Raw genomic sequence first — 15,000 nt, 5'->3', positions numbered from 1 at the left:
ATATTTTATCATCTGTTTTGCCATGCTGGTATGGATTGGATGGGAATTGATTTTGAAGTAGGATTCTTTGGTTTGGATGCTCTTCCTGTCACCGACCCTCACTTGGTTTTCAGGGAATTTCATATTTCATATGTCTTTGAAAAGGTAGAATGATTGGTGTCGATGTCAACACAGAATGCAATCATCGTCATCATCATCATCATCATCATCATCACCATCATCATCGCCATCATCATCATCATCATCACCATCATCGTCGTCGCCATCATCATCATCATCACCATCATCATCATCATCATCATCATCAACACCACCACCACCACCACCACCATCATCATTGTCTGAGACTCCTTATTATTTTATGATTAAAAAATCTGAAATTCTAAAGTATTTGTATTTAAAACTTTCCATCATAACTTTGTTATGATATTTCCCAAATACTTATCTTGAAGAGGAAGGAGATCCCTGGCAACAAGGGACGAAGTATCAAAGACGGATCTCAAAATGCTGAACCTTACAAAGAAGATGACAGAGTGGTGAATTGCTGTACTCAAGGAGACCTTCCCACCACAACAGAATTGAGATCCGAAAACCAAGGTGCTACGTAAAAATCATTATTGTGGGTGCAGGTGCCGCATAAAAGGCACCCAGTCCACTCTGTAAAGTGGTTGGCAAATGCTATATTACTCTTTACTCTTTTACTTGTTTCAGTCATTTGACTGCGGCCATGCTGGAGCACCGCCTTTAGTCGAGCAAATCGACCCCGGGACTTATTCTTTGTAGGCCCAGTACTTATTCTATCGGTCTCTTTTGCCGAACTGTTAAGTGATGGGGACGTAAACACACCAGCATCGGTTGTCAAGCAATGCTAGGGGGACAAACACAAACACACACACACACACACACACATATATATATATATATATACGTCAGGCTTCTTTCAGTTTCCGTCTACCAAATCCACTCACAAGGCATTGGTCGGCCCGGAGCTATAGCAGAAGACACTTGCCCAAGATGCCACGCAGTGGGACTGAACCCGGAACCATGTGGTTGGTTAGCAAGCTACTAACCACACAGCCACTCCTGCGCCTATGGCATCCAGAAACCATAGAAACCATGGCAAAACAGACTATGGAACCTGGTGTGGATCCTGGCATTGCCAATTCCTGTTAAGCCATCCGACCCATGCTGGGATGGAAAATGGATGTTAAATGTTCATGATGATGATGATAGTGATTATGATGATATCTTAGTTACGAAACTGTTATGTATTTTATTAAATTCTTCACATTCATGAGTTATATTAATAATGACATATGCTGTAGGTGTGTTTGGATTATTTTGAAAAATCCATGTCTGTCCATTATCCTGGAGGATAAAAGGCAGATTTGACTTTGGTGGAATTTGAACACAGAAGACAAAAAGCCAGAACAAATGTGTCAAGGCATGTCTTTCCCATTCAGCCAATTCACAACATTTATCCCCCCATCCACCATCTTGAAAATAGAATGCATGAAATACTGTGATATGTTATACCTCTAAGACGGCAAGCTGGCAGAAACGTTAGCACGCCAGGCAAAATGCTTAGCAGTATTTCATCTGTCTTTATGTTCTGAATTCAAATTCTGCCATGGTTGACTTTGCCTTTCATCCTTTCGGAGTTGATAAATTAAGTACCAGTTATGCACTGGGGTTGATGTAATCAACTTAATCCCTTTATTTGTCCTTGTTTGTCCCCTCTATGTTTAGCCCCTTGTGGGCAATAAAGAAATAAGTAACGTTAGCACACTGGCGAAATGCTTAGTGGTATTTCATCTGTCGTTACGTTTTGAGTTCAAATTCCGCCGAGGTTGACTTTGCCTTTCATCCTTTCGGAGTCAATAAATTAAGTACCATTTGTGTATTGGGGGCAATGTAATCAAGTGGCTTCCTCCCCCAAAATTTCAGGCCTTGTGCCTAGAGTAGAAAAGAATATATTTGTACAGAAAGGCAGTGAGCTGGGTGAAATGCTTAGCAGTATTTCGTCCGTCACTACATTCTCAGTTCAAATTCCGCTGAGGTCAACTTTACCTTTCATCCTTTCAGAGTCAATAAATTAAGTACCAGTTATGTACTGAGGTTGATCTAATCGACTGGCACCCTCCCCAAAAATTTTGGGCCTTGTACCTAGAGTAGAAAAGAATACTTAATATCTCTAAAAAGATGGGAGAGTCACAGCTGGATTGCCTTTCATCTTATTTTCAATCAAGGATGGTTTGAGGCTAAACTCCAATAACAATCAGAGACTGAACAATATCTAATGTACCCCTTCTATTACAATCACAACAGACCCTACTCCTCTGAAATAGTTAATTCTATACCAATCCCCGCCAAAGTTCACCTGAAAAGCCTGCCTTACTTCCCCTTCTTATCCTTATTGTGTCTCTCCACCCTGATCCCTCATTTCCTAATCTTTCCTTTCGAGAGTTTATCTAAATCCTTCCTCTTCAGAACACCAATCCTCTCAACTATTTGTGTTTCCTTGCCTAGACATTGTGTGGGTGTTGTAAATGAGTGTCCCTGTCATACAAGCAGTGTCATCCATTTCCAATGTTCAGCAAACACATGTCTGGCCATGGTGGTGGTGGTGGTGGGGAGATATTACCTTACTTGAAAACAGGTGAGGTTTAGTGACAAGAAGGACATCCAACCATAAAAAAATTTACATCAGTAAACTCTATATGAGTTAGGCGCAGGAGTGGCTGTGTGGTAAGTAGCTTGCTTACCAACCACATGGTTCCGGGTTCAGTCCCACTGTGTGGCATCTTGGGCAAGTGTCTTCTACTATAGCCTCGGGCCAACCAAAGCCTTGTGAGTGGATTTGGTAGACGGAAACTGAAAGAAGCCCGTCGTATATATATATATATGTGTGTGTGTGTGTGTGTTTGTGTGTCTGTGTTTGTCCCCCTAGCATTGCTTGACAACCGATGCTGGTATATTTACGTCCCTGTTACTTAGCGGTTCGGCAAAAGAGGCCGATAGAATAAGTACTGGGCTTACAAGAATAAGTCCCAGGGTTGATTTGTTCGACTATAGGCGGTGCTCCAGCATGGCCGCAGTCAAATGACTGAAACAAGTAAAAGAGTAAAAGAGAGTATGATAGATGCCATTTTAAAAAAAACGGACGTTAAATGATGATAATGACCATCAGCTGACCATACATGCAAGTCTCCCTGTTTCCATGCCCCTAATGTTTAAGGTAAAGAAAGGCTTCTACAACTTGGCACCAGTCTTGTTGTAAGGGTTGTCACCTCACAGTTGGAACAGATACTTTGGTGCTTTAGCCTTTCTGCCAATCCTTCACCCAAGACTGACTGGTACTTTATTCTTTTGAACCTCAAAAGTATAAAAGGCACCATTGTCAGGATTTCAACTTAGGTCTCAGAGAACTGGAGCAAATACTGTGTTGCATTCTGTCTAATGTTCAAACAGCCAATTTGTGAGTCACTGAAAAAATTCTGAAGTAAGATGGATCTTTCACCTGCTCAATGTGATAAAATCAGAGTTAAGAATCAGTCCATAAAAATCTTTGAGGTTTAACATTTTAGCATTTAAACCTGCCATTTCTGGCCCAAATATTCTACCTGTTTTAAGTCAGATCTGGTCTCTCACACCTACCCTACAATGTCGTTCTAATTATATGCAATTATATTATTGAAATCTCAAAGCTCTAAGATAATACATAATTAATTCAAAACAGTGTGAATAAATAAGCATTACATTTGACAGAGGAATCTCAATGCCAAAGAGTGAAGAGACATTTTGGAGATTGTTTTGGGCAAGTCACATAAAGCTGTTTGTCTTAGTTTCTCTTCTACTCTGGACCACATTGGGCAGCAAGTATATATATATATATATATACATAAGCACCTCAAAGGGCAATCACAAAAAAGATAGATGGCATGACAGGCCTCGACTATTAGGGTCGACTAGAAAAGCTAAAACTTTATTCTCTCCAACGTTGTCGTGAGCGCTACATCATCTGCATGATGAGGAAAATATTCCATCAGCATTGCCCAAATGATGTTGGCATCACCTTTAAGGTACATCCAAGGCTTGGGCCCCGTGCCATCCGCCCAAAACAAAAATCGCACTCTCATCTCATAACAACAATACGGCACAATTATTTCACCTCAATTGGCCCCGCTCTCTTAACATTACACCAAAACACATTAAAACAGAAACTGACCCTATAGGGTTCAAGAAGTCTTTGGACAGATTCCTTCAAGAAATCCCAGATAAACCCCCTACACCCGGATATGTCTCTGTAAACAATAACTCTCTACTTGAGTGGGCCATAGTGCCCAAATTCTGACTTGAAAGACTTCACCAGGTGGTGCTATTAAGTTAGACATGGCCTGGGCCAATAATGGCCGAAACCTATCAAAGTATCAAAGTATATATATATATATATATATATCATGGCACTCCATTAGTTATGACAACGAGGGATCCAGTTGTTCCGATCAACGGAACAGCCTGCTCATGAAATTAACATGCAAGTGGCTGAGTACTCCACAGACACATGTGCCCTTAACGTAGTTCTTGCGGAGATTCAGCAGGACACAGAGTTTGGCGAGGCTGGCCCCTTTGCATTACAGGTACAACAGAAACAGGAAGAAAGAGTGATGCCACTGGTTTCTGTTGGCTGCGGTTTTCTCTGCATCCGGCCATGTGATGTTGGCCTCTCTCATGTAGGTTATGAATCTTCTGTACCCTGCACTTTTTGGTCATCCTCTTTTTCTTTTTCCCCTCCAGTAGTGTCCATTTGAAAGCTGTTTTACAATGGTGTTGTTCTGGTGGCCAGTGTATGTGACTCACTAATCTTAATTTTCATTCTGTGATGATTTTGCTAAGCAGTCTTGTTTTGGCTTTCTTCAGAATGCCCTCTTTGGTTATATGGTCTTGCTAGTACGTTCTTCGAATCCTTCTCCAGTGTCTTTGATGGAATGCATCTAGCTTTCTGTCTTAGCATTCTTGGGTCGAATAACAAGTTCCACTCCTTCTGTTTGTCATTTTGATTTGTTAGTAATAAAAAGTAATGCCATCCAGATTTAATAATAATTTCCTTAACAACACAAAACATGTTCAAAATTTGAACATAAATAATTCTTTAAACATGTTCAGTGATGCTAGAATGGAAAACATGAATATAAAATGGTTTACTGCTCTCATATTTGAATGTAACCTTAGGGTGCTCTGGTTTTCTTTTACCTTTTAATCAATAAAGTATTATTAGCTTCACAGCTGGACTTCTTTGCAACAGAATCTATATCACAGAAAGAGATTGAAAAATAAATTAAAAATACTGTGCTTAACTTATATTTCTCTGATACTTTAAATGTCTTGTGAATTCCATTTTATGGCGGTTCCTCATCAAATCAATTTTTTAGAATCATTAAAATTTTCAATTCACAGTGTGCCTATTATTTTATTATTATTATTATTATTATTATTATTATTATTATTATTATTATCATCATCATCATCATCATCATCATTATCATCATCATCATCATTATTATTATTATTATTATTATTATTATTATTATTATTACTATTACTATTATTATTATTATTATTATTATTGAGTGAGAGAGCAGTTCATGCCATCAAAGTGACACTGGGGTAAAATATACGAAGCCCAATATACCCATCATGACTACCCGTCTGATAAAGGTACACCAGGCACATGCATCACAACCATATGTGCGCGACATGGTGATCTATATCAAGATAAACAGCACATGACCTTGCAGGTGGGGCCCAGTTAGAATTTTCTTCAGGTTGAGTAGCCCATCCCGCTCAAACGGTCCCTGAATAGGGTTGTTTAAGGATGTTGAAAGAACCACCCATGTTTCCAGAGGTGAACTATTCAAACCCCAAAGAATCCCTCTCAACACATGGCTATGATGCTCCCCCACTACTTCTGCTCGTGATCAGAGATGCACATATCGTCAGCCACTAAGGGACATGCTCAACTGGTTAAGGTCAAACAACTGACAAGCAAATCTGTGGTATTGAGCAGAATATTTGCTGTAGCCCATCTTTTATACCAAGACAAAACAATGTACATGATAACACTTCCAATCAGTTAAGATCAGAAGCCATGAGAGCCACTGCCTGGTACTGCATCAGGGCATTTATTATTATTATTATTATTATTTATTATTATTATTATTATTATTATCATTATTATTATTATTATTATTATTATTTTATTATTATTATTATTATTATTATTTGTGTTTCATTTCATGGAAGAAAGGAAGAGGAAGAAAATTTATCTGTTGTCTTGGAATTTTACAAATTTTCAATCTGTGGTTTCAATTTCATGATAATAGGGAAAATATTTTTATTAGTAAATCAACACAAAATTACAAAACCATTAAAAAGAAACCCTGTACATGGTATTTTTAACTTGCTAAAAATAACAGCCAAATCTTCAACCCTACACAATTATACCACATAAAAAGAACACATTAGATAATGTAAGTAATGCGTGAATATTAAAATGGATGGTCAAGGCTGGAATAACTTTGATCATATGAGTTAGATTTGTTTCAACAAGTTTGACTCAGGGCTAAATAACAACGATTAAAGAAACCCAAATTTTTTTTTTTTTTAGAGAAATGACAAGCTGTGTATCATACTTAATGCAGATACATCGTTAAAAGCCTAATTAATTGCAGTATTCGTCCTGAGACGGCGAGCTGGCAGAAACGTTAGCACGCCGGGCGAAATGCTTAGCGGTATTTCGTCTGCGTTACGTTGTGAGTTCAAATTCCGCCGAGGTCGACTTTGCCTTTCATCCTTTCGGGGTCGATAAATTAAGTACCAGTTACGCACTGGGGTCGATGTAATCGACTTAATACCTATGTCTGTCCTTGTTTGTCCCCTCTGTGTTTAGCCCCTTGTGGGTAATAAAGAAATAGGTATTCGTCCTGAGATAATATCTTTTGTAGACCTACAGTGTTAAATAACTGAAAAATATATCAATGATGACAGCAATAATTAGACGGATGCTGTGTTGAAGAACGAGAAGTCAGGAGACTATGATGGTCTTCTGGAGGACATTTGTTGCAGCTTCAATCTACCAAATCCCTTCACAAAACTTTGGTTGGCCCAGGGTTATAGTAGAAGATGCTTGCCCAAAGTTCCACACAGTGGGACTGAACCTGGAACCATGTGGTTGGGAAGCAATAATTACCATTTAAAGTATGACATTCTAAGCATTTGAAACCTGTACCACCACCACCATCACCAGCACCATCACCACCACCACCACCACCATCACCATCAACACCACCACCACCATCAGCAGCACTACCATCACACCTATCTTGATTGATTCAAATAGGACTAAAGTGAATAAAGAATTTAGTGCCTCTGAAAATATTAAGGGAAAGGACATTAAAAATGACCAAAAGGCCCAAAGGACCCATAATATATTAAATTGACGACAATTTACATTCTCACCTTTCATGAGAACGCTAATGTATCACCTGCTACATTAGAAGGTAACTCTTGAATCTGTTCTCAACAGCTAAGGATTTAGGGGAATCCTTAGAAGAGAGAACAGTATTTATAGCCCCTTTTAAGCCGTTTGTGTACTGCTGCTCTCCCCCACTCTCAGATTGATGAAGGAGCATACGGATTGAAATTACAGCAGCATCTGTGTACAGAGACACGGCAAAACACTTGTAACGAAATTGAACTGATGTCTCAAGAAGAAAAAAGAAAAAGGAAGAAAAAGGAGGAAGATGAAGAATAGGAAGAAGCTATGAAGCTGTAGTAGAAAAATGAAGAATGAAGAAGATATATGGAACAAATTTATCATCTAAAAGAAAATAATTATAGATATAAATATTATCCAACTATTTATTCGTTTAAGAAAAATTATCAATAGGTGATGATTTCTCACATATATTAATTTTAGATGAGGTGAGCAAAAAAAAAACAATTACAAAAATATGAAAATATAGATTCATCAAAATTTTTCTGCAGTATTTTATCCCCTCAATCATATTGTGTGTAAAAATATGTGTTTATAAAGATGTATGTGTGTACAATTACAGTGACAATAATAATCATATGCTATATATATATATATCAAATATTATTATTAAGTTTGGGTACAAATTAATTTATCAATTAATTAGCATCTTCACCAACAATTGTTTCATTTCGCATCCAGCTTAAACTACAAAACATATATAAATATATAAGCTTGCATTTCAAAATAGCCTGGGTGGAAAATCATCAGGGCATGAAAAAGGGACAATACAAGGATTACATTATGATCTTTTTGAATACTCCAATAGACTCCAATAATAATATTTGATATCTTATGAAATATCTCTTCAAAATACAATATATTAAACCAGTGTATCTTGGATAGAAATATCCCTATAAGAGGTCTAAATATCCTCTTAGTGACTATATATATATATATATATATATATATATACGTGCCGGTAGCACGTAAAAGCACCATCCGTTCATGTCCGTTGCCAGCCTCGCCTGGCCCCCGTGCCAGTGGCATGTAAAAACACCATCCGTTCGTGGCCGTTTGCCGGCTCTGTCTGGCACCTGTGCAGGTGGCATGTAAAAAGCACCCACTACACTCACGGAGTGGTTGGCATTAGGAAGGGCATCCAGCCGTAGAAACACTGCCAAATCTGACTGGGCCTGATGAAGCCTTCCGGCTTCACAGACCCCAGTTAAACCGTCCAACCCATGCTAGCATGGAAAACGGATGCTAAATGATGATGATGATGATACATGAATATATGTATGTATGTATATATATGTATGTATGTACATATATATATATATATATATATATATATATATGTATGTATGTATGTATGTATGTATGTATATGTATATGTAAAATTAACGTTTAAGTGTACCCTTAATGTAGTTCTTGGGGAGATTCAGTGTGACAGAATGACGAGACTGGCCCTTAGAAATACAGGTACAACTCATTTTTGTAGGCTGAGCAGACTGGAGCAATATGAAATGAAGTGTCTTGCTCAAGGACTCAATGTGATGTTAGGAATTGTTTTTCATTCATTGACAGTCACTCTCATTTTTTTTTTTTCCGTTGACAGGTGGTTCCCATTTTCTGTCACCTGTAAAAATGTGGTCTTCTAGTATGGAAGCACTCCATCGGTTATGACGACGAGGGTTCCGGTTGATCCGATCAACGGAACAGCCTGCTCGTGAAATTAACGTGTAAGTGGCTGAGCACTCCACAGACACGTGTACCCTTAACGTAGTTCTCGGGGATATTCAGCGTGACACAGAGAGTGACAAGGCCGGCCCTTTGAAATACAGGTACAACAGAAACAGGAAGTAAGAGTGAGAGAAAGTTGTGGTGAAAGAGTACAGCAGGGATCACCACCATCCCCTGCTGGAGCCTCGTGGAGCTTTTAGGTGTTTTCGCTCAATAAACACTCACAACGCCCGGTCTGGGAATCGAAACCGCGATCCTACAACCGCGAGTCCGCTGCCCTAACCACTGGGCCATTGCGCCTCCACGTCTTCTAGTATAACCCTAACCCTGTTGCCTAGGTAACCTAAATAACAGTGATGATAGTTGGTGCAAGAGTAACCAGAGCAAGAATGGGTGAAGGGGACAGCAAAGAGAATTTCTACTTCAGTTGGCAACAAAAGGCTTCTCTGTGACTGAAAGGCAGGTTGTATGATGCCGCTTTTGGAGTGAGATATTAAATGGTAGCAAGAATGGGCTGTGAATGTGGAAGATGCATGAGAAGCCAAGTATGCTCTGATGGATGTGTAAGGTCAGCATACTTGAATGATGGAGCAGAGGTAAGAGGAAAGGAAAATGGTAAAATGAAAGAAAAAGAAGAAAACAGAAGGAAAAGAGCATCAGAAGTGTCAGTAGAATGTTCAAAAGAGGACTACACTGGTATAGATGGGTGTTGGTATAACCAGGTGACTGTGTGGTCAAGTGATGGTATGGCCAAGTGACGAAATGGACGGGTGGCAGTGTGGCCAGATGAAAGTATAGCCGAGTGATGGTATGGCCAAGTGCTGATAAGGCCAGGTGAAGGTATGGACAGATCGCATAACCAGGTGACGGTATGGACAGGTGAGAGTATGACCAAGTGATGGTATGGCTGTGTGATGGTATGACCAGGTGACTGTATGGTCAAGTGATGGTTTGCCTAAGTGATGGTATGGTCAAGTGATGGTATGGCCAAGTGACAGTATGGACAAGTGATGGTATGGACAAGTGATGGTATGGACAAGTGACGGAATGGACAGGAGATGGTATGGTCAAATGATGGTATGGCCAAGTGATTGTATGGCCAAGTGATGGTATGGACAAGTGATGGTATGGACAAGTGACGGAATGGACAGGTGATGGTATGGTCAAGTGATGGTATGGTCAAGTGATGGTATAGACAAGTGACGGAATGGACAAGTGATGGTATGGTTAAGTGATGGAATGGACAGGTGATGGTATGGCCAATTGATGGTATGGACAAGTGATGGTATGGACAAGTGACGGAATGGACAAGTGATGGTATGGACAAGTGACGGAATGGACAAGTGATGGTATGGACAAGTGATGGTATGGACAAGTGATGGTATGGACAAGTGACGGAATGGACAAGTGATGGTATGGCCAAGTGATGGTATGGCCAAGTGATGGTATGGACAAGTGATGGTATGGCCAAGTGATGGTATGGCCAAGTGATGGTATGGCCAAGTGATTGTATGGCCAAGTGATGGTATGGACAAGTGATGGTATGGTCAAGTGATTGTATGGCCAAGTGATGGTATGGTCAAGTGATGGTATGGCCAAGTGATTGTATGGCCAAGTGATTGTATGGCCAAGTGATGGTATGGCCAAGTGATTGTATGGCCAAGTGATGGTATGGTCAAGTGATGGTATGGACAAGTGATGGTATGGACAAGTGATGGTATGGCCAAGTGATTGTATGGCCAAGTGATGGTATGGTCAAGTGATGGTATGGACAAGTGATGGTATGGACAAGTGATGGTATGGCCAAGTGATGGTATGGACAAGTGATGGTATGGCCAAGTGATTGTATGGCCAAGTGATGGTATGGACAAGTGATGGTATGGACAAGTGATGGTATGGACAAGTGATGGTATGGCCAAGTGATGGTATGGCCAAGTGATGGTATGGTCAAGTGATTGTATGGCCAAGTGATGGTATGGTCAAGTGATGGTATGGCCAAGTGATTGTATGGCCAAGTGATTGTATGGCCAAGTGATGGTATGGCCAAGTGATTGTATGGTCAAGTGATGGTATGGACAAGTGATGGTATGGCCAAGTGATGGTATGGTCAAGTGATGGTATGGACAAGTGATGGTATGGACAAGTGATGGTATGGCCAAGTGATTGTATGGCCAAGTGATGGTATGGTCAAGTGATGGTATGGCCAAGTGATGGTATGGCCAAGTGATGGTATGGTCAAGTGATGGTATGGACAAGTGATGGTATGGTCAAGTGATGGTATAGTCAAGTGATTGTATGGCCAAGTGATGGTATGGTCAAGTGATGGTATGGCCAAGTGATTGTATGGCCAAGTGATTGTATGGCCAAGTGATGGTATGGCCAAGTGATTGTATGGCCAAGTGATGGTATGGTCAAGTGATGGTATGGACAAGTGATGGTATGGACAAGTGATGGTATGGCCAAGTGATTGTATGGCCAAGTGATTGTATGGCCAAGTGATGGTATGGCCAAGTGATTGTATGGCCAAGTGATGGTATGGTCAAGTGATGGTATGGACAAGTGATGGTATGGACAAGTGATGGTATGGCCAAGTGATTGTATGGCCAAGTGATGGTATGGTCAAGTGATGGTATGGCAAGTGATGTATGGCCAAGTGATGGTATGGACAAGTGATGGTATGGACAAGTGATGGTATGGCCAAGTGATGGTATGGCCAAGTGAGGTATGGCCAAGTGATTGTATGCCAAGTGATGGTATGGACAAGTGATGGTATGGCCAAGTGATGGTATGGACAAGTGATGGTATGGCCAAGTGATGGTATGGACAAGTGATGGTATGGCCAAGTGATGGTATGGCCAAGTGATTGTATGGCCAAGTGATGGTATGGTCAAGTGATGGTATGGCCAAGTGATGGTATGGACAAGTGATGGTATGGCCAAGTGATTGTATGGCCAAGTGATGGTATGGACAAGTGATGGTATGGCCAAGTGATGGTATGGACAAGTGATTGTATGGCCAAGTGATGGTATGGACAAGTGATGGTATGGCCAAGTGATGGTATGGACAAGTGATGGTATGGCCAAGTGATGGTATGGCCAAGTGATGGTATGGCCAAGTGATGGTATGGCCAAGTGATTGTATGGCCAAGTGATGGTATGGTCAAGTGATGGTATGGCCAAGTGATGGTATGGACAAGTGATGGTATGGCCAAGTGATTGTATGGCCAAGTGATGGTATGGCCAAGTGATGGTATGGCCAAGTGATGGTATGGCCAAGTGATTGTATGGCCAAGTGATGGTATGGTCAAGTGATGGTATGGACAAGTGATGGTATGGCCAAGTGATGGTATGGCCAAGTGATTGTATGGCCAAGTGATGGTATGGTCAAGTGATGGTATGGCCAAGTGATGGTATGGACAAGTGATGGTATGGCCAAGTGATGGTATGCCAAGTGATGGTATGGCCAAGTGATGTATGGCCAAGTGATGTATGGCCAAGTGATGGTATGGACAAGTGATGGTATGGCCAAGTGATTGTATGGCCAAGTGATGGTATGGCCAAGTGATGGTATGGCCAAGTGATGGTATGGCCAAGTGATTGTATGGCCAAGTGATGGTATGGTCAAGTGATGGTATGGACAAGTGATGGTATGGCCAAGTGATGGTATGGCCAAGTGATTGTATGGCCAAGTGATGGTATGGTCAAGTGATGGTATGGCCAAGTGATGGTATGGACAAGTGATGGTATGGCCAAGTGATGGTATGGCCAAGTGATGGTATGGCCAAGTGATGGTATGGCCAAGTGATTGTATGGCCAAGTGATGGTATGGACAAGTGATGGTATGGCCAAGTGATGGTATGGACAAGTGATGGTATGGCCAAGTGATGGTATGGCCAAGTGATGGTATGGCCAAGTGATGGTATGGCCAAGTGATGGTATGGTCAAGTGATGGTATGGCCAAGTGATGGTATGGCAAGTGATGGTATGGCCAGTGATGGTATGGCAAGTGATGGTATGGACAAGTGATGGTATGGCCAAGTGATGGTATGGCCAAGTGATGGTATGGCCAAGTGATGGTATGGACAAGTGATGGTATGGTCAAGTGATTGTATGGCCAAGTGATGGTATGGACAAGTGATGGTATGGTCAAGTGATGGTATGGACAAGTGACGGAATGGACAAGTGACGGAATGGACAGGTAATGTCTACAAAGTATGAAAACTCAGTAAAAAAGGGTCAAACGATGCCGAAACAGCATACATAAAATATGCAAAGAAATGGTAAGAGTTAATCACAGGCTAGAAGACTCCATGACGGAGGAGGAGATGATAAACGGCAGCAATAATTGGTAAGATGCGGTACTGAAGAAGATTTGTCCAAACTATGACATCTTGTTGATTATATGAAATAGGTTCAGACCAATTAATCTATGAAATTAGCAATTATACACACTTTACTTTCCTTTCTTCCTATCGCATGCGGATGACAGATAACTTGAAAGCCACTCAGGCGTAAACATACAGGTTAATTCAGTCCACCATATCACATTAAATTTGATGTTCATAACTTGGAGCAAACTTTAGCATGTGAATAGTAATTAGTTTTAATGTAAATAGTTAAGATTTTCGACATAAATATTGTTGAAAAGATTTACAAGTATGACCTAAGACTGAAAGAAACTAAAGACAGAACATAACTGGGGAGGTTAGTTTCTCTCTCAGCCGTTAAAAGATTTATAAACGAACCAGTTATATATTCCACCATTTGACTTTCTTATGTGAAGCCTCTGTTGGTTGCAAACTGCAATATTAAAAAAATTATCACAGCTAAATATCATAATATTGAGCCAAATTATATTTCTGTTTCACATGTTAAGAAAATAATGCCACAGGACTTAGAATTAAAGTTAGAAGACAATGCAAAGATTAGGAACATTATTTTACTCAGAGAGAAGTATATATATATATATATATATATATATATATATATAAAGCTGAAGTTGTCTGTGTATAGCAGGTTTGGTAGCCTTCAACTTAACACTATCTCCTCTAAGACCCTGCAGCGCAAGTTGACCAAAATTGAGAGTATGATAGAAGAAGGCTTGCTCTTCCTTCCATAGAAGAAAAAATTCAAATCGGACCATGTTAAGACCAAAAATTATTTACATCAAAAAGGTGCTTTTTTTCTATGAAAATCCCTATTTTTACGATCTTTTGACTGCTGTGTCGCCATTTTTCGGTGTATTTCAGCCAGAAAAATGTTCACTTAAAGAGAATAGCGAGCTACATAATGCAAAATTTTCAAAAATTCCAATTCTAAAGGGTCGAAATAAACCCAAGCAACGCCGGGCAATACTGCTAGTATATATATATATCATGGCACTCCATTGGTTATGACAACGAGGGATCCAGGTGATATGATCAACAGAACAGCCTGCTCATGAAATTAACGTGCAAGTGGCTGAGCACTCCACAGACACGTGTGCCCTTAACGTAGTTCTTGTGGAGATTCAGCGGGACACAGAGTGACGAGGCTAGCCCCTTTGCAATACAGGTACAACAGAAACAGGAAGAAAGAGTGAGAGAAAGTTGTGATGAAAGAATACAGTGGGGTTCATCACCAGTCCCTGCTGGAGCTTCATAGAGCTTTAGGTGTCTTTGCTCAATAAACACTCATAACACCCAGTCTGGGAATTGAAACTGTAGTCCTATGACTATGAGT

At 40.3% G+C, this 15,000-nt stretch overlaps 1 protein-coding gene across 2 annotated transcripts in view; it reads left to right on the top strand.

Moving 5' to 3' along the window:
* Nucleotides 1–15,000, top strand: part of LOC115214338 (dynein regulatory complex protein 9-like) — a 200,535-nt gene that overhangs the window by 140,319 nt on the left and 45,216 nt on the right. The gene's annotated exons all lie outside the window — the stretch shown is intronic.

This window comes from Octopus sinensis, linkage group LG7, assembly GCF_006345805.1.
Source record: "Octopus sinensis linkage group LG7, ASM634580v1, whole genome shotgun sequence".
Taxonomy (NCBI): domain Eukaryota; kingdom Metazoa; phylum Mollusca; class Cephalopoda; order Octopoda; family Octopodidae; genus Octopus; species Octopus sinensis.
This window is presented reverse-complemented; position numbering and strand designations above follow the sequence as displayed.